Here is a 23,228-nt window from a genome sequence, read left to right as displayed (position 1 = left end):
TGGGACATCCTGATAGTAAAGAGTTACAGTAGTCTAGCCTGGAAGTAACAAATGCATGGACCAGTTTTTCAGCATCACTTTGAGACAGGATGCTCCTGATTTTTGCAATATTGTGCAGGTGAAAGAAGGCAGATCTAGAGACTTAGCTTTTGTGTGATTTAAAGGACATATTCTGATCAACGATGACTCCAAGGTTCCTCACAGTAGTACTGGAGGCAAGAGCTATGTCATCTAAAGTAACTATATGATTAGACAGCAGATTTCTAAGGTTTTCAGGCCCAAGCACAATAACTTCAGTTTTGTCAGAGTTTAGAAGTAAGAAGTTGCAGGTCATCCAGGCCTTTATGTCTTTAAGACATGCTTGAAGTTTGACCAGCTGACCTGATATCACACTTTTGGTACTTCAGCAGGCTAAATTTTTAATCTTCCCAGGGCTTTGACCTTGCTGTGGAAATTAAAATCCCAATACGCTCAAGATACTTCTATGCCAGGGTCAGTTCTAGGACTTAGGTTCCTGAGAAGAAAAAGCACCTGCAACATTCTGGTACAAATCCACTATAGCATAGTCATAAATATGTAGTAACTAACTGCTAAAAATAGTGCCCAACAACTGCACTATTTCCTTTTGGTTTAAGCAATGCAGTTCAATAAAAATGGCTTAAAATATTTCTACTTCATCAGCATATCAGCCTCAATTTCAATAAAAAAAAGTGAAATGCAAACATTCACAAATGAAATGTGCCACAGTATAGAGGCAGTACAATCCTGCTTTAACACTAATCAACACGAAATTTAAATGAGGTCATTGTTTTTTGCCTTCTTCAAAGCAGGACATCGGGTCATGGTGTTGTCATCATAATCAGCTTGTTGTCTATGATCAATAGGCAGCTGAATAAACACGCAGTCAATAAAAGCCTGGGGAGAGCAGGGTCAGGCCTGAACATGTCCTAAGTATGGTATAAACCATAAAGACCACACAGCCAGTGGATATTTGGGACTGGACAAGAATATTTCCATCCTGGTCTGATGTACAGCTTGTTAAGCATGAGTTTCTGAATGTTATATTATATATATATCGATTTAGACATATATACTGTACTGTAGCTGCGTGGTCCAACCATATGGCTGAACAGTCTGTTTAATTTATCACATACAGTATATGGGATGCAAGGGGCCAAATCATTAGTTGGATGAAGATGTAGATCGTTCTACATTGTTTCACCTCAACCAGTCATACTGGTTTCCCATTATCTCAATTCATCAAACATCAAGAGGCAACATGAAATTTATGAGATGATAACTGTTGAGGAAGAATGCATTTCAAATGCATTATACTACCAAGGGATCGGCCATGATCTGTCAACATGACAAGTAAGAGAGTTTGGGTACAAACTATTTTAAGAAAATGTATGCAACCAAATTAACTATAAGGGGGTATTTACAAGGTATCACAGGTCCCAAATATACATTTAGGATTTTTGCATCAATCAAAAAGGAAGGCTGATAGGTTCCAAAAGTAGTCAATGATATTTACAGGGGTTTCAATGAGGCTAGAACTTAAGGGAGTAACTAGCTGTTCTGGTAAATTTAATTTAAAAAATGTTACATCACAACCATTACCTTTAAGACAGGTTTGTAGTGTACAAAAGGTCTTAATGTACCAAAAACAAATTCCTTGTGTGTAATATACTTGGCCAAAATAAAGACGATTATCCATATTACACTGATTATTAAATGTGAAATTAAGTTACATTTGGATACAGGGAAGGGCCAGCATTTTATAAAATTTAGTTTGTTATTTCTTTCTTTCGATTACAGTTAACAGGGCAACTCATGCCTTGTTAACTGTAATCAGAATTAAACTAAATTTTATAAAATGCTGGCCCTTCCCTGTATCCAAATGTATGGTTTACAGTTAAGAGGGCATGAGTTCCCCTCCTTGAGCCGCCACCTTATTGTGGTGGAGGTTTGAGTACCCAAGTAATCCTAGGAGCTATGTTGTCAGGGGCTATATGCCCCTGGTAGGGTCTCCCAAGGCAAACAGGTCCTAGGTGACGGGTCAGACTAAGAACGGTTCAAAAAATCCTTATGAAAAAACTAAGAGCAAGGACCGTGGCAGCGCCCGGTATTGTGCAACCAGGGCCCCACCCTGGAGCCAGGCCCGGGGTTGGGGCTCAAATGCAAGCACCTGGTGTCCAGGCCTTTTCCCACGGGATCCGGCCGGGCTTAGCTGAACGAGTGATGTGGGGACGCCCTCCCCATGGGCCCACCACCTGCAGGAGGATTCGTAAGGGCCTGGTGCACAGTGGATTGGGCGGCTTGCGCAGAGTGGATCGGGCAGCATTCGAAGGCAAGGGCCCTGATGACCCGATCTCTGGACACGGAGACTGGCCCTGGGGACATGGAATATCACCTCGCTGGTGGGGAAGGAGCCCGAGCTTGTGCAGGAGGTTGAGAGGTACCAGCTAGAGATAGTCGGGCTCACCTGCACGCACAGCCTGGGCTCTGGAACCTTACTCCTCGAGAGAGAATGGATTCTCTACTGCAGTTCTCTGGAGTTGCCTGCGAGGCAGCCCTCCAGCTTAGCCACCATGTGTTGGAGTTCACCCCGGTGAATGAGAGGGTCGTTTCCCTGCGCTTTCGGGTTGGGGATAGGTCTCTCGCTCTCGTTTGTGCCTATGGGCCGAATGGCAGGGCAGAGTACCCAGCCTTCTTGGAGTCTCTGGGAGGGGTGCTGGAAAGTGCTCTGACTGGGGACTCCGTTGTTCTACTGGGGGACTTCAACGCTCACATGGGCAATGACAGTGATACCTGGAGGGGCGTGATTGGGAGGAATGGTCCCCCCGATCCGAACCCAAGCAATGTTCTTTTACTAGACTTCTGTGCTAGTCACAGTTTGTCCATAAAGAACACCATGTTCAAGCATAAGGGTGTCCATCAGTGCACGTGGCACCAGGACACCCTAGGCCGGAGAACGATGACTGACTTTGTGGTTGTTTCATCTGACCTCCGGCCGTATGTCTTGGACACTCAGGTGAAGAGAGGGGCAGAGCTGTCAACTGATCACCACCTGGTGGTGAGTTGGATCCGATGGTGGGGAAGGAAGCTGGACAGAATCGGCAGACCCAAACCTATTGTGAGGGTCTGTTGGAAACATTTGGCAGAATCCCCTGTCCAGATGTTTAACTCCCACCTCCGGCAGAGCTTCGACCAGATCCCAAGGAAGACTGGAGACATTGAGTCAGAATGGACTATGTTCTCCACCTCCATTGCCGATGCGGCCGCTTGGAGCTGTGGCTGTAAGGTCTCTGGCGCCTGTCGTGGTGGCAATCCCCGAACCCAGTGGTGGACACCGGAAGAAAGGGATGCTGTCAAGCTAAAGAAGGAGACCTTTCGAGCCTGGCTGGCTCATGGGACACCTGAGGCAGCTGACGGGTACCGGCAGCGGAGGGGTACCGGCAGGCCAAGGGGGCTGCACCCCGGGTGGTTGTGGAGGCAAAAACTCAGGTCTTGGAGGAGTTCGCTGAAGCCATGAAGAGGAACTATTGGTCAGCCTCAAAGAAATTCTGGCAAACCGTCCGGCGCCTCAGGAGGGGGAAGCAGTGCCCTGCCAAAACTGTTTATGGTGGAGGTGGGCAGTTGTTGACCTCGACTGGGGACATCGTCAGACGGTGGAAGGAATACTTCGAGGATCTCCTCAACCCCAGCGTCACGTCTTCCAATGAGGAAGCAGAGGCCAGGGGCTCGAAGGTGGACTCGTCCATCACCCAAGCTGAAGTCACCGAGGTAAGTTGAGAAGCTTCTCAGTGGCATGGCACCGGGGTTGGATGAGATCTGCCCCGAGTACCTTAATGTTGTGGGGCTGTCTTGGCTGACACATCTTTACAACATTACATGGCAGTTGGGGTCAGTATCTCTGGATTAGCAGGTGGTCCATCTTTTCAAGAAGCGAGACCAGAGGGTGTGTTCCAACTACAGGGGGATCACACTCCTCAGCCTCCCCGGGAAAGTCTATGCCAGGATACTGGAGAGGAGAATTCGACTGATAGTCGAACCTCAGATTCAGGAGGAACAATGCAGTTTTCGTCCTGGCCGCTGAACACTGGACCAGCTCTATACCCTCTTCAGGGTGGTGGAGGGTTCATGGGAGTTTGCCCAACCAGTCCACATGTGTTTCGTGAATCTGGAGAAGGCATTCGACTGTGTCCCTCGCGGCGCCCTGTGGGGGGTGCTCTGGGAGTACGAGGTCCGGGGCCCTTTGCTAGGGGCTGTCCGGTCCCTGTGCGACCGGAGCAGGAGCTTGGTACACACTGCCGGCAGAAGATCAGACTTGTTTCCAGTGCATGTTGGACTCCGGCAGGGCTGCCCTTTGTCACCGGTTCTGTTCATTATTTTTATGGACAGAATTTCTAGGTGCAGCCAGGGGCCAGAGGGAGCATCTTTGTTTAGACTGCTGACCTGCGACCCGGTTCCGGATAAGCGGAGGAAAATGGATGGATGGATGGCATGAGTTGACTATTCAGAGCATTGTAAGACATTTTAATTTTAAGAAGTACTGCACATCCATGGTCCACCCTTACCCAATACTGGCTGATTACACCTCTTCACAGGGCCATGTGGGCAAGTACAGGCTGTCACCCAGAGCTAAAGTATCATCAGCCGGAGGAACTCAAGACACCAGCGGCATCTGCATAATCCTTAATTACAGACTGGAGAGTACCCAACAATTAGAGATGTACAGTATGCAGTGTAATTTAGACATTAGTGTAAAATCCTTATTCCCAGCTAAAAAAAATTGCAATGCAAACCTTCTGATCTAAAACATACCAGACCTTTACAAACCCAAGATAACAGCAGCAGACAATGCCTCAGTGAAAGTTAAGGCACATGGTGATTATCAATCAGTCTGAATTACTCCACTGAAAACAGACTAATGTGTTTCTGTAAAACATAGGCATAATATCTAAACAGGGTGGGTAGTTGGTGCCATTAAACCTTTACGACTCCCTCCGCTGATCATCTGTCCTGCTGAGTAACACATGAGGTAAACCCAGCATTTTATAGCCCTGCTTTTTGCCTGCACAGAGAAACTAAATGAGGCGAAGCCAGGCTGATGAGATTTTTGGGATGCAAACCTGATTTTTTTTCTTGTTTATTTCCAATAATAATGATATTTTTATTTTATGGAAGCACCAGTGCAATGCTTTTGTTTCCCTTGCATGTAGACACCTATTTATTACCTCTGCTCATTTATGTCACTAAAGACTACAGTATTTCCAACTGTCTGCAATAACCACATGAAATGTAGGATGCCGAGTACGTTTGCAATTCTGTGGTGCCTGTATTCATTTAAACAAAGGCTGTGCAAGTGTTATGGACTGATGTTTTTACAGAATTTCTTTAAGAAAAAATCTTGCATTCAAATTTTTGAAACTTTATCAAGTCAATCAAGTATTTTTCATTAACTACACTTTACGGTGTGAAAAGCTGCTAGGGTGGGAGATAGATATGGTTGGTTTGACCCCATATTTACAGTGAAACTAATGAATCTGGACAAGGAAACAGGATCAGTCTTTCTACTGCCTCAACTGTTTTGTACAAGGTCACAATCCACAATTAATCAACAGTATACAATAAAACTGACTTTACCTTAAAATAGAAAGAACTTCAGCACTTGAAAATGCAAAAGAAAGGATAGGTTGCAAACTTTCAAGACCCCAGGCTAACACGTTATAAAGACAGCTCCCACTGAGACAGACACAGGGAGAAATGAAAGAGCATACAGTAACAGAGTTTCTTATATATGGCAGACCAGATGGGAAAGATAAGAGCAGAAGCAACAATTGTTCTTTGTCATCAGGGTGGCCTAGTGCATTATAATGTTTTGATTTGCTATCACATTTACATTTATACAAAGTGGGTAACAAGATGAGAGTTTATAACAGCTTGGTGTGAACAAAGTGGACATGCCCACAGTTTTCAATCATGGAACAACTACAAATGTCAGTACTAAACTGCTGTTTGAGTTATATGAACTCACAAAACCCCCTCAGTGTTCCATAAACCTGCAAACAGAGGCCTGCTTCATTGGCAGCCAGATTATAGCTACTGAGTTGCAGTGTGTGGAAAAGATTATTCCTGGTAACACACACAAAAAAGAAAAAAACAACACCCATAAGCTAATAAAACAACGAAGACAATGTTATTTACAAACGCTGCCTCAAAGCTCACTAGTAAACCCACAGAAGTGTGCATGCATGTTGTGAGCCGAGTGATTACATTTCTTCTTTTACACAGACTGGAGCCCCCTGCTTTCTATATGGAGACAGCACATTATTCTGAAATGTGAATTAGTCACACAGTGTGGTTTTGGAATTATTCACCAAGGACACAATAAATAAGGAATGGAACCAAAATTTCAGATTGGCTTAAGGAATGTCAAAATAATAGCCTTGTAAATCCAACCCAGTGAGGGCAACAGCGCAGGCTGTACACTGCAACACTTTGTTGGAAAGCTGAGCTGCTGCACAAAGTGGCAGAGGCTGCCGGGATTCACACAGGGCATTCACACTCACAGAGTAACACACAGAAGCAGTCACAGATTGACACAAACATTTCAGCACGAGCCTGATCACCTCTGTGCTGTTAAAAGCTTCAGGGGGTAGGAAGTAGCATGTCAATGTAAGGATAACGGAGCCCTGTGACCCCTGAGGGACTGTGAACAAACAAGAAGTGGCAGGGTAAGAAGATGCATTATAGGCAGGTTATAAAAATACGTCTGCCTGTAAATGACAAGCAAGTGACACTTGAGCAGGATAAGATAAGGTTACCAGTACCACCTGTAGTCATATAATAACTGCAATCAGAACAAAAAGTTACAATTTTGATAAATCTGTAATTTAGCCAAGTACAATTACAAAGCTATGGAGTCTTGAATATGAATACTTCAGGCCTTTTTTCATTTCACACATGAATACTTTAGGTTGAACAAATCTTACCCCAAGGTCCATTTAATAGTTTTCAACACCATCTAATGATCTTCTACATGAAATAGAACTGTAAACAAAATGTGTTTAGTTGACAAAAAAGCAATTTTGAAGTATGACTGACCTCTGGTAACCTGATGCTTATGTATTTTTTAAGAAAATATTACTCCATAAAATACCTGATCATTTAAATGACTGTAATGCAAAATAAAGCAATTGACAGATTCAAATACGTTATAATTCTTCAACTACCAATTTAGTTGTTTTGCCTTTAACTAAGGGGTTACATGACCTTCTATGAGTAAAATATATGACCACTGCTTATGAGGCCATTTTATAGCCTGCTGAATCATTTCAAAGGGCAGGGCTTCCTTTCAGCCTGGAACAGTGACCTTAAGTTTGCATTCCTACAGCTAGGTAAGGTAGGTTCAGACATCCAGGGAACATTGGGTTGTACTTGTTCAGTCCACTTGAAGCTAGCCAAGGTCTTGGACTTTTAACGTGCTTGTCCAACATTCATCTTTAGCTTTCCATAGCAACCCCCTTTTCCCAGGACAGAGGGTCCCACACCCCAGGGTGTTAAAAGGGAGTTAAGGGGGGGTGAGTCAATTTAGGGGGAGCTGTCTAGAGAAAAGGGATGTTTCTGAGGAAACTGAGCACTCACTGTTCTCCAAGAGCTTTCATGGTTGCCACTTGGCAACAGTCCACTGTCAGTATTTCAAAACACGGTTTTTCACGCCTGTTTGCGTGCAATGAAAAGTCATACACACTTGCATGATGTGAGAAAAAAAAAAATCTAGTCTCCCCACAGCAAATGCTTCTTGTATTGTTAGCACTGGAGTCAAAAGCCAAAGCTAGCTGCCTGACGTCATGTACATATTCAATTTCAAGAGCACTTCTAAGTCCATTCAATTCAAATCATAAGCCAGGATGAATAGCCACCTGTCTGAAAGCAGCCATGCAAGGCAAAAAATAAATCAGCCAGACCAAAAGAGGTTTCCCACCAACTGCCAGTCCCTCAAATCTGCCCATAAATGTTAAGAAAGTTACTGAATAAAGGTTATTTCTCCAGATGCTTGACTTTCAGGGTAACTTGAAACTTATTTTCAAAGATGTTTGGAAACCAAACACTGACGAAGTTATCTTCCAGATAACACTCACTTCCCCAGCACTTCCTTTTCCTTTCCTCTCCCCTCCCCCCTCTCTCCTCGAGGTATGCCTTCACCTCTATAACAGCCCTTTTTTTTGGTCCCCCTCTCTGGTTGGCTGATCTTTTCAGCCTCCTCTTCAACAAAAGGAACAAAGGAGGTAGGACCACTTTCCCTCTTTCCCCCCTGCAGAGAGAAGCACAAGAGAGGTACTAAACCTACAGACCACCCCTAGAGATCAGTGCAAAATCCTCACACCAACATTCTATCATGTCTCAGTGGAGTGTGCACAGAAATGTGCAGGTATAGAGAGTAACAGAAAATGCTAAATAAGCAACAAATGATTGCTTGCTGCCAAGGTGTTCACAGAGAGTGGATCGATTTTCCAAAAGCTTAAATATATAATGTGTGATCCAGACCCATGTTGATGAAGAATATGTGTGACATGTATGTCACACATATTCTTCATCAACATGGGTCTCACTCACAGCGACTTTTTCATTAGTGACTTTTCAGACCCCTTTAGACAGACAATGGTGTATTGCAGATTTTGCTATGTTGTTAGTTCATTACAGATGACAACAATTTTTTTTAGCTGGGAAAAAAGGCCTGAAGTATGTATATTTTTTTTGATACATAGCAATTCTGAAAATGTGTAAAAGTTTCATGTACTTGTTTCACTTTCCATGATATCAATACCAGCTGTGCTTTCTCTCTCACACTGACAGCGAGTTTATGTCACATTTATACACACACACACACACACACACACACACACACACTGCTGCAGTGCTCATAGCCCTGCCTCCTCTCACTCACAGCGACTTTTTCATTAGTGACTTTTCAGACCTCTTTAGACAGACAATGGTGTATTGCAGATTTTGCTATGTTGTTAGTTCATTACAGATGACAAGTGCTGTGCCTCCACAAATGGTTTTGGTTGGCAAAGAAAACAGCACTGCTCTTTAGCGAAGCTGTATAACAGTGCTAACTGGGTTGCAGCAGTATACCAGTTTCACCGTACACCGTGGTATGAAAACTGATGGTTATCATGCCAAACACATTTGCTTATTAATGGTATTGAAAGAGAACAAAATGCATGTGCACCTTTCTTCCCTGACCACCTGTCAGACTCAGCAATGGGTGCCACACCCACACATGCAGCAGACAGACAGTAGAGAGTCGAGGCTGATAACACCAAACTCCATTCACCAAAAAAAAATTTAAAACAGCAGTGTGTGATAACTGTGGATATCTTAAAAAAGAAAGAACACCATCCCTTTGTGCAGCTCAAAGCAATGTATGTGCCAGACTTTGTTCTGTCCATTCAACTGACTTCTCAGGACTTGCCTTACTCTCTGCAGGTACTTGGTGGTTGCTGCTTTCCTTGCGGCCTCTTCATGGGTCCTATTTGCCTGCGGGATCCCAAGGTACTTGTAGCTGTCCTCAACATCTGCTATGTTGCCTTCAGGTAGTACAATCCCCTTAGTTCTGACTACCTTCCCTCTCCTTGTTACCATTTGACCACACTTATCCAGTCCGAATGACATTCCGATGTCCTGGCTGTAGGTCCTAGTGGTGTGGATCAGTGAGTCGATGTCTCGTTCACTCCTGGCATACAACTTAATGTCATCCATGTAGAGAAGGTGGCTGACGGTTGCTCCATTCCATAGTCGGTATCCGTACCCGCTCTTGGTGATGATCTGCCTGAGGGGGTTCAGCCCTATGCAGAACAGCAGCGGGGACCGAGCATCTCCTTAGTAGATACCGCACTTGATGTTGACTTGTGCAATTGGCTGGAAGTTGGCCTCTAGGGTTGTTTTCCACATTCCCATTGAGTTCTTGTTGAAGGCCCTTAGAGTCCTGTCAGTGTTGTACAGTTCCAAGCATTCCAGGATCCATGTGTGAGGCATTGAGTCACAGGCTTTAATCAAAGATACACCTGCTGAAGTCAGAACAGTCAGCATGTTCCTACAAAAGTTAGATGAACATTGTAATCTGAGCGTGAATGAAACTGTGGAATGCTATTGGTTCAATACCAGAGCACAAGTGAAAGCACAGACAGTTATGTTACAGAATTCAGATTACTGGCAAAGACAATTTTGACAATTATTGACATTAGAGGCTCACTCATATGAGAAATATGCAAACTAAATAATCCAAGTATATGGGAGAGATGGCCAAGTGAATCAAAACTCACACTGGACACCTGTTTGACCATATGTAGAGCCACAAACCTGTCCAAAGAGAATAACAAGAAGATTACAGGTGTGACAGTGGAAGTAGTTCATGCTGTGCTGTGTTGCCACTTATACAGTATGGGAAATTGCATGAGAAGAACAAACTGATATGACCAGCCTTTGGGAAGGTATGTAAAGTTTGTGGCAAACAAAAACATTTTGCTATAAAATATAAATCCAGAAAAAAAGCAAAGCAAGAGGAAGCAGGTCCATAATGTAACTTAACAGGACAACGATGACTATGAAGACATCCTCAGTATCACTGTAGTGAAAAAGAACATACACACAGTAGAAGAGGAACAACAGAAAGAACAGAAAAAAAAACAACTATGCTGGCATGCTGATAGGAAAAGATCTAGTAAAATTCCAAACTGACTGTGGTGCCAGTTGAAATGTCTTCCCTGTTAGCCTCCTAAATCCAAACACAACACTAGAGAAGACACACAGTATTGCAGATGCAAAATAAAACAAAGCTGAGAGCACTGGGAAAATGCTAGATAAAGCTGAGGAACTCAAGAAACAAGAAGCTATACCACGTTGAATATGAGGTGGTGGATCAGGATGGCGCAGTGCCACTGCTGGACAAACAGGCAAAGGAGGCCATGAAATTTAAAGGTACATTATGAGAACATTCTAGCCATTGCTAGCATTTTCACCACAGACATTGGTCCATAGAACAGATAAAGAAGGAATACAGAGACGTATTCAAGTTTGTGCCTTTTCATTGGTACTGGATGTTAAACTGTGCTTCTTCTTTTTTTTTTTTTTATCTATCAATGCCGACACACTGGTAGTAGAATTGGTGCCAAGGTAGAGTAAGCCATGTTACCAGCATGACTAACCAAAACACAATAAAAACTCCCAGGCTGGAAACATGAATAAAGCCACAACACTCCCCCTGCAACCCCTCACCCTCCCCAAACCAATTGTAGCCCCTTGCATTATAACACAACAAGGAGTTGCATTTTTACCGGATCAGTCTGAATGCCCACTTAGACCTTGGGAGTGAGGATGTTTCTGTGGGGTAGAGCTACTAACAGCCACTTTCCATTGTGTTGCTGTGTTGTTGTTCCACTGTAAGAACTTAACAGCACATAACATAACATGCAGTCATTGTCATTCTGCTCTCTTCCACTGCTCTCCAACCCCTTTGGGGAGAGTTTAGTAATTGCTGGAACTAAATCACTGTTAGGAAGGTGCTGGTAAATGCAAAGTCCAGGTATTTTATAGGGTTGCTGGCAGTTGTTGACCAAGCAGATCTGTCAATATGCTGTGATGACAACTATAACAGAAACTTTAAAAAATGTAGAAAAATACAGTATGTGAAAGCTGGCCTCTTTATTAACTTCCTTTTCTGGGGGAGAATCAACCCTACAAAATTAACATCCTTCTCAGATGAAATTATTTCAAAATCTTTCATGCCATTTTGAAGTTAATGAATATCTTGCATTTACCACCATATTTAGAGCAACAAACACAAGAGTGACAGGTTATATTATTAAGCTGAAGGAACATAAGCCTATCCCTAGGTCCTATTATGTCCAGGCAGCTGTTTAGTAGTAACAGCATCAGACGTTTAGGGGAACAAAAAGCAGGGCTATGAGGGGAAGGACCGAAAACCAAGAGGTTGAAAACCATATTCCTGAGATACTCTTACACGTTTGGGCATCATGAGTTAATAGTGGTCAGAGCAACAGAAATTTTGTGATGAAATGTTGCAATTTTTCTTTCTGTGTAACAGCTTCCAGCTTGCCATGTCTACGTGTTCTGAGTTACCAGGAATGACAACAGATAGCAAACAAGTCACATCATGTTGAATTCATGTGGCTTTCAAATGTAGTACAGTGAAATTGATTGATACATATCAATCATACGCAGAAATGAAGAAATAAAAAATAAAAAAAAAATCAGCAAAACACTGAGTCTGGTACAAAATGCTGTTCCTAGTTTTGTCTACTTATTCTCTTATCAGAATTGTACTAAGTACCATCATATTTTGGACTCTTGTACTATATGTGTGTTTCTGCTGAGACAATACTAAACACTGATGCATTTCAGAAGTTTGGCCTTTTCACTTTGGTATCTGCTTTGGTAGGCTGCTCCAGTTGTCATTTTTGCATAGATATTACAATTACTTTGAACACTACTGAGTCCAACACAGTGAGAGTTTCAAGTAAAAAAAAATATATCAACTCTTAACGAAACGTGTCTCTGAGCTGATCTGGGCTCATAATTAGAATCCATCAGACTCATGTTTCAATTTAACTATGCTGACAGTTGGATTAAAGCTCAGGTTTAGAAATTCATTTCTTCAAGTGAATGCCCTTATAAGGACAGAAGAACAACTGTGCGCAGATATGTGTGTTCAGTACTCGATCCACCCTCCCCTACCCCAGGTGAAGGTCTCATCTTCTCAGTGCGAGTGCAGTGACAAAGCCTTTCTCATCTATGTCACCCTATCTCACTAGCCAGGCCTCTTTCTCTGAGGGCTGTCTACAAATAGCTGCTTCACCTCCAAAGAAACATGGGAAATGATACTGAAGCATGGGCAGGCATGAACGCAGGCAAGAGGGAATACTGAGAAAATAGGAGCTGTAGAAAGTGTCAAGTAGCGATTTGGAGGCAATGCATTGTGGAAAGGATGAAATTCTGATTTGCAAGCCTGATATATGGAGATTGTAGATGAGTCCGAGTGAGAAATAAAAACATGAACTATGCAGCAATTTGAGGAGCAGAGCAAAGAACATATCATATACGAGAGTATACGTCATTTGTGCCGGCAGGTTATTACAGTTATAGTTTGGTAACATAGCAACCGTATTAATTGTGACACGAGGAAAGGAGCAAGTATATAGAGGCAAAAAGGCCGCACTCACATGAGGCAGAGTGCAAGGCCGTAGGTTTGGTCTCGACATTGATTGGGACAAATACCCCATTCCCCAAACTGAATTAGAGCCTCGCCTGAAACACTAAAGATGCACCTGCTCCTTCATCTGCCTGCTCTGCTTTTCTTGCCTGATGCTGCTTCCTACATACAGAATAATTCAGTTTCATGGGGTTTCTAGTAGGTTAGTGGTTAAGGCGCAGCGCTCTCACTGCTGCGGCCCGGGTTCGAATCAGTGTCGCATCAGGAAGAGCATCCGGCATAAAACACGTGCCAAATGTCAACATGCGAGTCGTCAGTGTGACGATTCGCTGTGGCAACCCCTAAACGGGAAAAGCCAAAAGTGACTTTCTTTCATATAAAGTAGATGAATAAGTAACACAAAAATCTAAGGCACTTTAAAGCAGCAAATGCAGAGACATAATAAAAATATATAAGAATATAATAAGAGAATGTATGCTGCATGGGAGCAGTATGTGCAGTAGTCAACAGTCAATGGGCAAACTGAGAATGTAAACAGTACAGGTCGTCAGTACATGACGTATTTCCTGGTAATAAACTCCTGTCAGCTGGAGTCTGATGGCAGAGGGAAAGAAAGAGTTTCTCAGTGACCGGGCTCTTCCTGGGAAGGGGGATGATGGTTGTGGTCTTAAAGCAGGTGGGAATGATGCTCTGGCTGAGGGAAAGGCTTAATATGGAGGTGAAGACATCAGCCAGTTCGCTGGCACATGCCCTGGGAGGGGTATGAATACTTTTGCAAGGCACTGTATGTTTCAGGTCCTGCCAAGCTTCTAAAAAGCTCCAACTACTGTACCAGTCACCTAAAGCCCAGATTATACTCCGAGAACCTGCGTATCCATGATGCGACTATGCAATACAGTATAAACAGAACCACATGCATGTTCGATGTCTACATTCATATATACAGTATGTTTTGGACTACATTCAGCCCGTAATATTTTCTGCAGAAACTAAATAAGACATTGCTTCCTGAACACTTAAAGCAACTGCTCGGCTAGGTTTCTATTTTTAACCACACCCTTCCACCCTCCTTGGGCAAAAATGTCCATTTTTTTCAATTTTTTTTTTTTTGGTGATCACTTTGGCTGTGATACAGCTTGGGGCATGAAATTTGGCAGGAAAGTTTCTTTCTAGTAATATTATTGAAATCCAGTGTTGTTTATTCTTAAATGTCATTTATACTCTCTTTATGCATTTATGTACCCTCCTGACACCCTCATGGCCAGAAATGCCCCATTGACTTCCACTGAAATTTACTGTATAGTGGTTGGGTGCAAAACTCATAGAACCAGGAATTTTTCCACACACTACTTTATTATATTATTATTATTTACTTTATCAGTACCACTATAATACCAGAGTTTCAGAACTCAGATACTTTTCTTAACTACAAAAGCACAGACCAAAAGACATAATATGAATAAAATTTATCAAAATACAAGCAATTAATACTGCCTCACAAAAAAGCAATATAATTCCTAAATAACTAATATACTGTATCTGTATACACTAAAATTTTGATATGCAGCCCTAAACATTTAGCAGTTAAATGTCTGAAATACAGATGCCTTCAAGTATCATGTACAGTATGTCAATGATAATAGTGAATGAAGTGAGTTCTTTTGTTCTCAGCCAGTCTGGTTAAAACTCAGGAGGCAGACTGTGCTTGGGTAAACCATCAGATTACATGTATTCCTGCTTCAACAACGACCCTAGGCAGACATACCAGCTTCATTCATGAGGGAACAATTGTAGAGCACACATACACACCAAATGGTGGAAGCATGCAGTGTACCATGATGAATTCATAAACTCTTACACAGCACAGAAATTTATATTTGACATTACATAGTACTGCATGTATCTGGGTCCCAATTACATATCTGAATAATGATTAGGCTACCATGTGTAATTAAATCCTAAAAGAATCCTGAGGAGTGTTATCCCTGCTCCTGTTATCAAATAACATGGCTTCCTCCCACTTTCCAAAACAAAAAAGAAAAAAAAAAAACCCCAAAACAAAACAAACAAAACCAAAAAAAGACTGGGCTTTGCTGATTCAGATAATGGACACAAGAAGCCAGGAGCTCTTACAACCAGTCAACTCTTCTCATAAAGAAGCAGAGATACTTTTCCTCCCCAGTGTTTGTAAAAAAAAAAATGTGCATAAGGGTAGATGACACATAAGCAGGAACATCTGAGGGTTTTTTAATTTTCAAAAAGGTCGCTAACGACAAAAGTAACAGTTATACAGCCCTAAAAATGTAACAGATTCATACTTTACTGCTCAAGGCACACAGCATAGTAGTATTTAAACAATCAACTAAAAATCAAGTTTTAATTAAGTATACTTTGTTTTCACAGTGGTTGATATTTTGATGATTTTAAAAATAAACTCCATTAGACATAATATTTTACATTTGGGTTAGCTCTATAATATGAAAACAAAGAACAGAAAATGATTATTTTATCTGTCCAGCCAAAGCACATAAAAATGTACTCGCTGCAACACACCCTAAGAACTACAGCATCTCCAGAGCCCAGCCACAGCCAGTGAGAGGAGAAAAAGAGAGAGCAAGGAACTGGACAAGAGTAAATGTTGGACTGGCTTTTACTCTGGGCTTCAGCACCTCCCTTTGCAACTGGATTCTGGACTTTCTCACCAACAGGCCTCAGCATGTCAGGACAGACAACACCTGCTCCTCCACCATTATACTCAACACCAGCACAACACCTGGCTGTGTGGTGGGCTGACAATAATCTGCTCCTTAACACCGACAAGACCAAGTAGCTCATTGTGGACTACAGGAGGGAGAAAGTAGGCAAACATAACCGCATACATATTAATGGGATGGTTGTTGAATGCGTCTCCAGCTTCAATTTCCTGGGGACCCACATCTCAGAGGATCTGTCCTGGACCACCAACACCCGCAGCCTAGCTATAAGAAGGCTCACCAGTGCCTCTTCTTCCTGAGGATACTGAAGAAGAACCACCTGTCTTCAGCCATCCTGGTGAACTTGTACCGTTGTGCCATCGAGAGCATCCTGACCAGCTGCATCACAGTCTGGTATGGAAATTGTTCTGTCTCCGACCACAAGGCGCTGCAGTGGGCGGTGAAAACTGCCCAACGCATCACAAGGTCTCCACTTCCAGCCATTGAGGGTGTCCACAGGGAACTCTGTCACTGACACGCTCGCAGGATTCTCAAGGACTCCTCTCACCCTGCTCACAAACTGTTGGACACCCTACCCTCCAGGAGGTGCTTCACTGGCCTCTGGACCAAAACCAGTAGACTCAGGGAGAGCTTCTTCCCCACAGCTGTCTCCTTACTGAACTCTGTCCCCCCGCTGACCTCCACTGCCTTCCTCTATACCAGCGGTCCCCAACCTTTTTTGTACCAGGGACCGGTTTCATGCATGAAAAATTTTCCGTGGACCGGGTAGAGGCACGGGGGTTCCAATAACAAAAACCTTTGTCAGTTCATAGTATGTAATCTGAATGCAACAATTACACTTTATATTAGGCAATTACAGTAATTCTACACTATAATATCAACTCACCATAATGCAGAGTCAGTGGGAGCCCTGGACTTGTTTCCCTGCAACTAGAAAAAAAATTCCAAGCGCTTGCCTTTTAATGCAGGGTGTTTTGTCTCAATGTGGCAGAGAATTTTTGAGGGTTTCATGGCTTCATTAGCTTGTCGGTCACCGCAAATTATGCATAGCGGGTGTGGAGCTTGTGTATCACCTGTTGCGATGAACCCGTAACTTAGGTAGGAATCGTGGTATTTTCTTTTAAATGCAGCTTTCTTTTTGCTGGCAGTCTGTGACCCTTCTGCTGTCCCATCGTTTGCTCATTCCTTCCCGAAAAAGCTCTCTAGTGAATTTTGTTTTTGGCTCATTTTTTTTAAAGGGTTAGCTTGTGTCACTGATGCGTAAAATGGCATGCCAGAGTCAAGTGCGGTAGAGAGGCAAGGGCGGAAACAGTCGTTTTTCAAAGTAAGACTAATGAAAGAAAAATAACTAGTCCGGTACCAAATGATCCACCGACTGGTACTGGTCTGGGGACCCCTGCTCTATAACACTACACACACACCTCACCCCTTCTCATCTCTCCTCTCGGGACTAATGTAATACACTACTATTACCTGTAACACTGAAGTGATCTGTTGTTGTATCTGGTGTACATATCCATCGGTAAATTAGTTCTGACTGTTCATACTAGATCATAGATCCTGCGCACACTTCACTGCTGTTATTGCACTTGTGGTTAGATGCTAAACTGCATTTCCTTGCCTTGTACATGTACATGGGTAGTGACAAAGTTGAATCTAATCTACTCTACTCAGTGGTGAGAGCTTAAAAAAAAATCAAAACCCTGTCATTATTACTTTTCTGCTAATGTTATTTATGAAAAACTTAGGCTGTAAACCTGTTGATGTCATTCCGTCTCACAGAGATTATTTTTTTTTTTTTTTTTTTTTTTTTAAGGCTTAAAAAGTCATCTAACTTATTCCTCCAAATAAATAAACTCATCTCACATCAGAAGCTTTGGTCAGTCTTTGTCACTGTCACGCCAAATAAGCCATTGAAGTTTGCAGCCTAACAAACCCGTCTGAGCTACAGTAGCTTGTAATGCCATACCATACCAACTTTATTTATAAAGCACTAAAACAACTAAGGTGGACCAAAGTGCTGTACATTGCAATAAACAATATATATTAAAAAAAACACAACCCACAAGCACAAACAAAATCAACACCAATATAAGAACATGAATCAATAAAAACAAATAAAATCAACACAAATATAAAGTATCAAAACGCCAACAAAAATAAATGAGTTTTTAAAAGAGACCTAAAAACAGACAGAGAAGAAGCTTTTCTGATGGGCAGCGGTAAATCGTTCCAAAGTTTGGGACCAGCGACCGCAAAGGCCTGGTCGCCTCTAAGCTTACGCTTAGTTCTAGGCACGCTCAAAAGAAGTTGATTGGCTGACCTCAGAGAACGTGTGGGTGTATGCCAGTGAAGCAAATCGGATAAGTAGTGTGGTTCTCTGGTCTCGTCGTGTTTTCTTTCATGTTTTTATTAAGTTTTCCAGTGTTTGCTTTGTGTTATTCTCTTGCTATCAAGATATGTGTGTGGTGTTTGTTTCTCGTGGCGTTATGTTGTTTGTTCTCCATTGCTGCTGAAACACTGAAATTTCCCCATTGAGGGATCAATAAAGTACCTACCTACCTACCTCCCTACCTACCTACCTTATAGACAAAAGCTATTTGGCCATAGCTTGATTTGACATTATGCATAGACATTACTTTGTGTCCCTGGAAAACACCTTATTTTCTTACTTAAACTGTGAATCTATCAATTATTCATGTTTTCTGTGGATATATTTCCATATGCCTAGGTCACATGTGGTGCGGACAGTCAAACCACATGAGAATTTTGATGAAATTTGGCCGTGAGCCACTGAGAAGTGACACATAACTTATGGTGTGGGTGTGGTATTACTACTTGCAACATGGAGCCCTTGGTGCTAGGCTTTATTTTAACCCCTCATCAGAAGACCAACTGAGAGACCTCATTATCAGATCTTGCTGCAGTGAAATAACGGATAAAAAAAATCAAAGCTGAATATATGGCTGTTCCCTCAACGCAACATTTTGCCAATCATGTGTCTTGATGAGCCAGCTATGTTTAAGGTGGAACTCGGCCCCCACTCAGCCCTGAGGCGGCTGAGCCTGAGTCATTAGGATTACTCCCTGCTACTGGAAACAGATGGAAATGGAGGCCCATCCAGCTTGGCTTGAACTCTACTACAGAAAAAATGTGCAAATCCAAGCACAAGAAACTACTCATTTGATGCATTACAACACAGTGCTACAGTCTGTGCCCAAGCACCTTAACATCTACATACCCTCACATGAGGCTATATTTAATGTTTACTATCTTGAGGTATCCTAAAGTGTGATGTATGTAACAGGACAAGTATCAGATTCTTTGCCCGTCTTTCCACTCAGGGTTTGCACCACCAGCATATTATCCCTAATCTTGGTGTATCTGTTGGCTCACAAAGCCCCATTAAACAGCCAGACCACTCTGATAAAGTTACCGACTTAATGCTCAATGACATAACTAATCTGAGTATTCAATCTGGTCATAGGAGTGGAATAGACCTAAACCCCTGCTGGGCAGGTCGAGCATTCATAGGTCTTCCAAAAAATTCTGATCCCTTTTAGGGTAATCGTGCTCATCAACAGGCAAGGCAAAAAAAAAAATATAATAATAATAATACTGATCACAGACAATGTCAAAAACATCAGCTAATTTCATTTGGAAATGGAAAGTGTTGCAACATCTAAAATATTGAGGTGTAAAGGTTTGGGTATTGAAAAGTGAATCTGACTCATTTGAAGTGTCATCCAACATTTTCTAAAGACAAATATATTTGTAGTTGTGACTTGGCACCTCACAGTGACAGCTCTGTCCTGAGTGTAGAATGTCCACAAATAATTTACCACCAAGCATAAAATTTAGTTCCATCACCAGCCAGACAGTTTATCAAATCATCAGTCTGTCCTTGATGTCTCCCCACCTGTTCATTATCAGACTTGCAATATAAATGCCACATAGAATGTGAAGCAAAGAAAATCACAGGCATGTTTCCCCATGCTCTCCCACAATATTTGATTTCACATTCACACCAGCTGAGTGAAGTCTGCATTAAAGATATTTGAGTGTGGAAGCAAGATGATAAAAGCTTGTGACACCCCTGCTCCATCCAGATGCCAGACACAGAAAACAAAAGCTGCCCAACCCTCTTGACCTTTTGAACTTTAGCACCTAGACTGTGACAGAATTTGTGAGGTTAATCTTGTTTTTTGGAGAAACACTTAACGACCACTGCTGTAACAGATCCTGTCTATTACATGTGGACATCTGTAAAATTGTTATTAGTTTAGTTAAAAAGTAATTCATCTTATGCAAAATTCTGTTCATTTCAAAATAGAAATAAAAAAATGAAGCCTGACTTTATTCACAGGTGTCTTATTTCAGTGATACAACACAACACAGGGAAAATAAGCAACTGACTCTGAAATTCTTATCATATTCCTTGAAATGTCAGTAAGTTTTTTTTATCTGAAGGAAAGTGAAATGAGCCAAACAAACAGTCCTTTTTGTATCTTCATTTTTCCCATCTCACATCACAGCGGGTCAACCTTTAAAGGTCACATGTACACATTGTAATGATGCCATATATACACTGGGCCAAAGTTCATCTTGTAAGTGCAGAGAGGTCCGAGCCCTGGTGTCTGATTTTACCCAGGTACAAGAACGTGCTGGCTACTAGTTCTTCTAATAAGTACTTATTCTCTTCAGGAACAATGAAAACCTGCTCCACTTAAGTCTCAGAGACTGCAATGTAAAGCTTTCACAAATTATAGCAGCTGCAGCCTGTCTTTATTTTAGAACTTGAAAACTAGGGACATTTAATTTGGGTCCACCACAAAATTAACCATGCTACAATGCTTCAAAGAAATGTCTATTTCAGTGCAGCTACAATGGCTTTATACTGCCGTCAAAAGTAACTTTTGTCACCATAAGGTATTGTTCTTAAAACATGAAAGGTTTCTATTTCAAAGTGGCAGCAATTATGCGAGTACACACATCCTAGTTTCCCAAAGCTACCAACAATCTAAAATAAATGAACAGCCATCATCACCATAACCATCATCATTACGAGGGGATGTTCCATCTCATTTCCTGGCTTATACTAAGCCATCAATTATGTTATAAGATATAGGAGCAGATGGCCTTAGGTGACGAAGGCACTACACACTGTGAGAGGAGACCATCACCCATGGAACAGAAAAGCACAAAGGTCCACACAAACATTTTCTGGCAGCCCCTCTGTTGGACTGACAGCCATGATGACACTTGTCACCAAGTTTATATTAATAAAATATTAAACAAGTTACCATGTTAAAAAAATAGAAGACTTGCATCTGACCTTTGACGTTAAAGAATAATTGAGTCACACCATTGATCTCTACAGGTAATTTCTGAATGTTTATATTAGGTAGAATCATGGTTGACTGATTTTTTTCTTAGGATATAATTATGTAATGGATTTTTTGGTCTTCCACTGATTTTCTCAGTAGTACAGTGGTCTGGAATGCATGTGTGAATATCAAGGAGACAGTGACCTATTAATTTTTGTTATTTAAAGAAAAATACAAATAAACCTGCATAAGGAAATAAAATGCAAGCCATTTTTCTGAGTTAGTAGGCCTTTCTGGTAAATTCGGCACATAATATACAGATCTGCTAATCACACAGTCCTCACCTACATAGTAAATCGTGGTGAGTGGTACTGCGACTAATTCTGACGACTTCAATTGGCGGTGTTAAGCTCGGGAGGAAAAGTGGAGAACTGGAGAGATATACCCCAGAGTCAAACTGGCGAGGTCCCTAGCTCGCTGGTGGCTAAATTAACGTGGGCTGCTGTGAAACAGTTTGTCTATAATGTATGTAACGCTATGATTTTTTTTTTTAGACTTGTCTTAGTTGCAGATTTTATTTTGCCACTTGGCATTTAAACGTAACTAAATGGTGGCCACACTATGTAGGCTACAAAATAATAAGTTAAACATTACTGGATAACCAGCGCCTCGGATCGACGACGCCAGGTGGCTGCTTACGGAAGCCAGTAGTGAGCCGACTTGGTGTTAAAGCGTAACGTTAGCTGTTGTTAACCTGTCGTTAAACGAAAGGTTTCAGCAAACACACATTCATGTTTGTGGTTAAAAGTCTGAACATCGTCACAACTCCTGTTGCTCACAAGACAGAAGCGAGGGCATTTAGAGGGAAACGTGGAAAAATGCACATTTGTAAGTTAATTTTTACTTCGAAACGGGACAAACTGGAGCAAGTGTGTCTTGTTTGAGTAGAGGCAGACAACGCTGCCACTCACCTTGCCCAGGGTTTCATTCACCTTCTCAAAACGCGGATTTACTTCTATTTACAGCGGAGCAACCACGTTTCGGTGGTTTCATTCAGAGTATCCCGTTTGTCTTCATCCGGAGCCTGTATACGGGGACAAGTCAGCCGAAAAGATAAAGTTATTCCTCGAGGTTAACAAATCACATATTCCATTGTCGTTCGGTCCAGACTTGTTTCTTTACTCTCAGTCTTTTTCTAATTTGCACAGCTAACAGCTTGGTGAAAAAACAGTGCAGTCACTCCAGTTTGTCAAAAGTTTGTTTTGTTTCTTCTATTTGCTTGGTTTCACACAGCAGGTTTGTTCCTCCGCGCGCAGCCGGTGAGTAGCGCGAGGACTGAAAGATTGGGTGTCACATTCTGCGCCCAGCTTTCCACGGGAGTAAAAAGGGGGGTGGCAAGGTTGGGATATGCTGTGTTGCTTTCAATGCTCCTTGTTATTTTCCAAAACCACGCTTGAGCGTAAAATTTGCATACTTTCTAGAACAGGCAAATGAGGGCAAAATCAAATGATGGTATTAATTTAGCGGGATACATTTAAACCCATAACATTTTGTCTGCCTCCCACCAAAAAAGTAAAGATAAGATATTCTAACACCAAAAACAGCGGTGCATTTATATATCCTGATACAAATTGTATTTACTGGCTGTTTCAGTTGGTAGGTAGGTAGGTAGGTACTTTATTGATCCCTCAGTGGGGAAATTTCAGTGTTTCAGCAGCAATGGAGAACAAACAACATAACACCATAAGAAACAAATACCACATGCATATCTTGGTGCAAATATATTCTCTTCTGTATCATGTATTTCCATGTAGGTATACATCTCAAATATACACACGATGGTGTAAGATGCCACCCATTATGCACATGTGCCCATGCAACAACATTCTAAACATCTCCAGCACATGCCTACCAAACCAGAACAAACATATCTCAAGGGTCATCGTA

The 23,228-nt window shown here is 42.0% G+C and overlaps 1 protein-coding gene across 2 annotated transcripts in view; it reads right to left on the bottom strand.

The window, feature by feature from the left end:
- Positions 1-22,640, bottom strand: part of plxnb1b (plexin b1b) — a 142,204-nt gene extending 119,564 nt beyond the window's left edge. For both annotated transcript variants that reach the window (XM_020599872.1, XM_020599873.1), the window contains exon 1: positions 22,253-22,640. The gene's annotated coding sequence lies outside the window, so the exon portion shown is untranslated. The remainder of the gene's footprint in view (positions 1-22,252) is intronic.
- Positions 22,641-23,228: the final 588 nt, after the last annotated feature.

The sequence above is a fragment of the Monopterus albus genome, unplaced genomic scaffold (genome assembly GCF_001952655.1).
Source record: "Monopterus albus unplaced genomic scaffold, M_albus_1.0 scaffold43.1, whole genome shotgun sequence".
NCBI lineage: Eukaryota > Metazoa > Chordata > Actinopteri > Synbranchiformes > Synbranchidae > Monopterus > Monopterus albus.
Note: the sequence above shows the minus strand (reverse complement) of the source record. Positions and strands in the feature narration are given on the sequence as shown.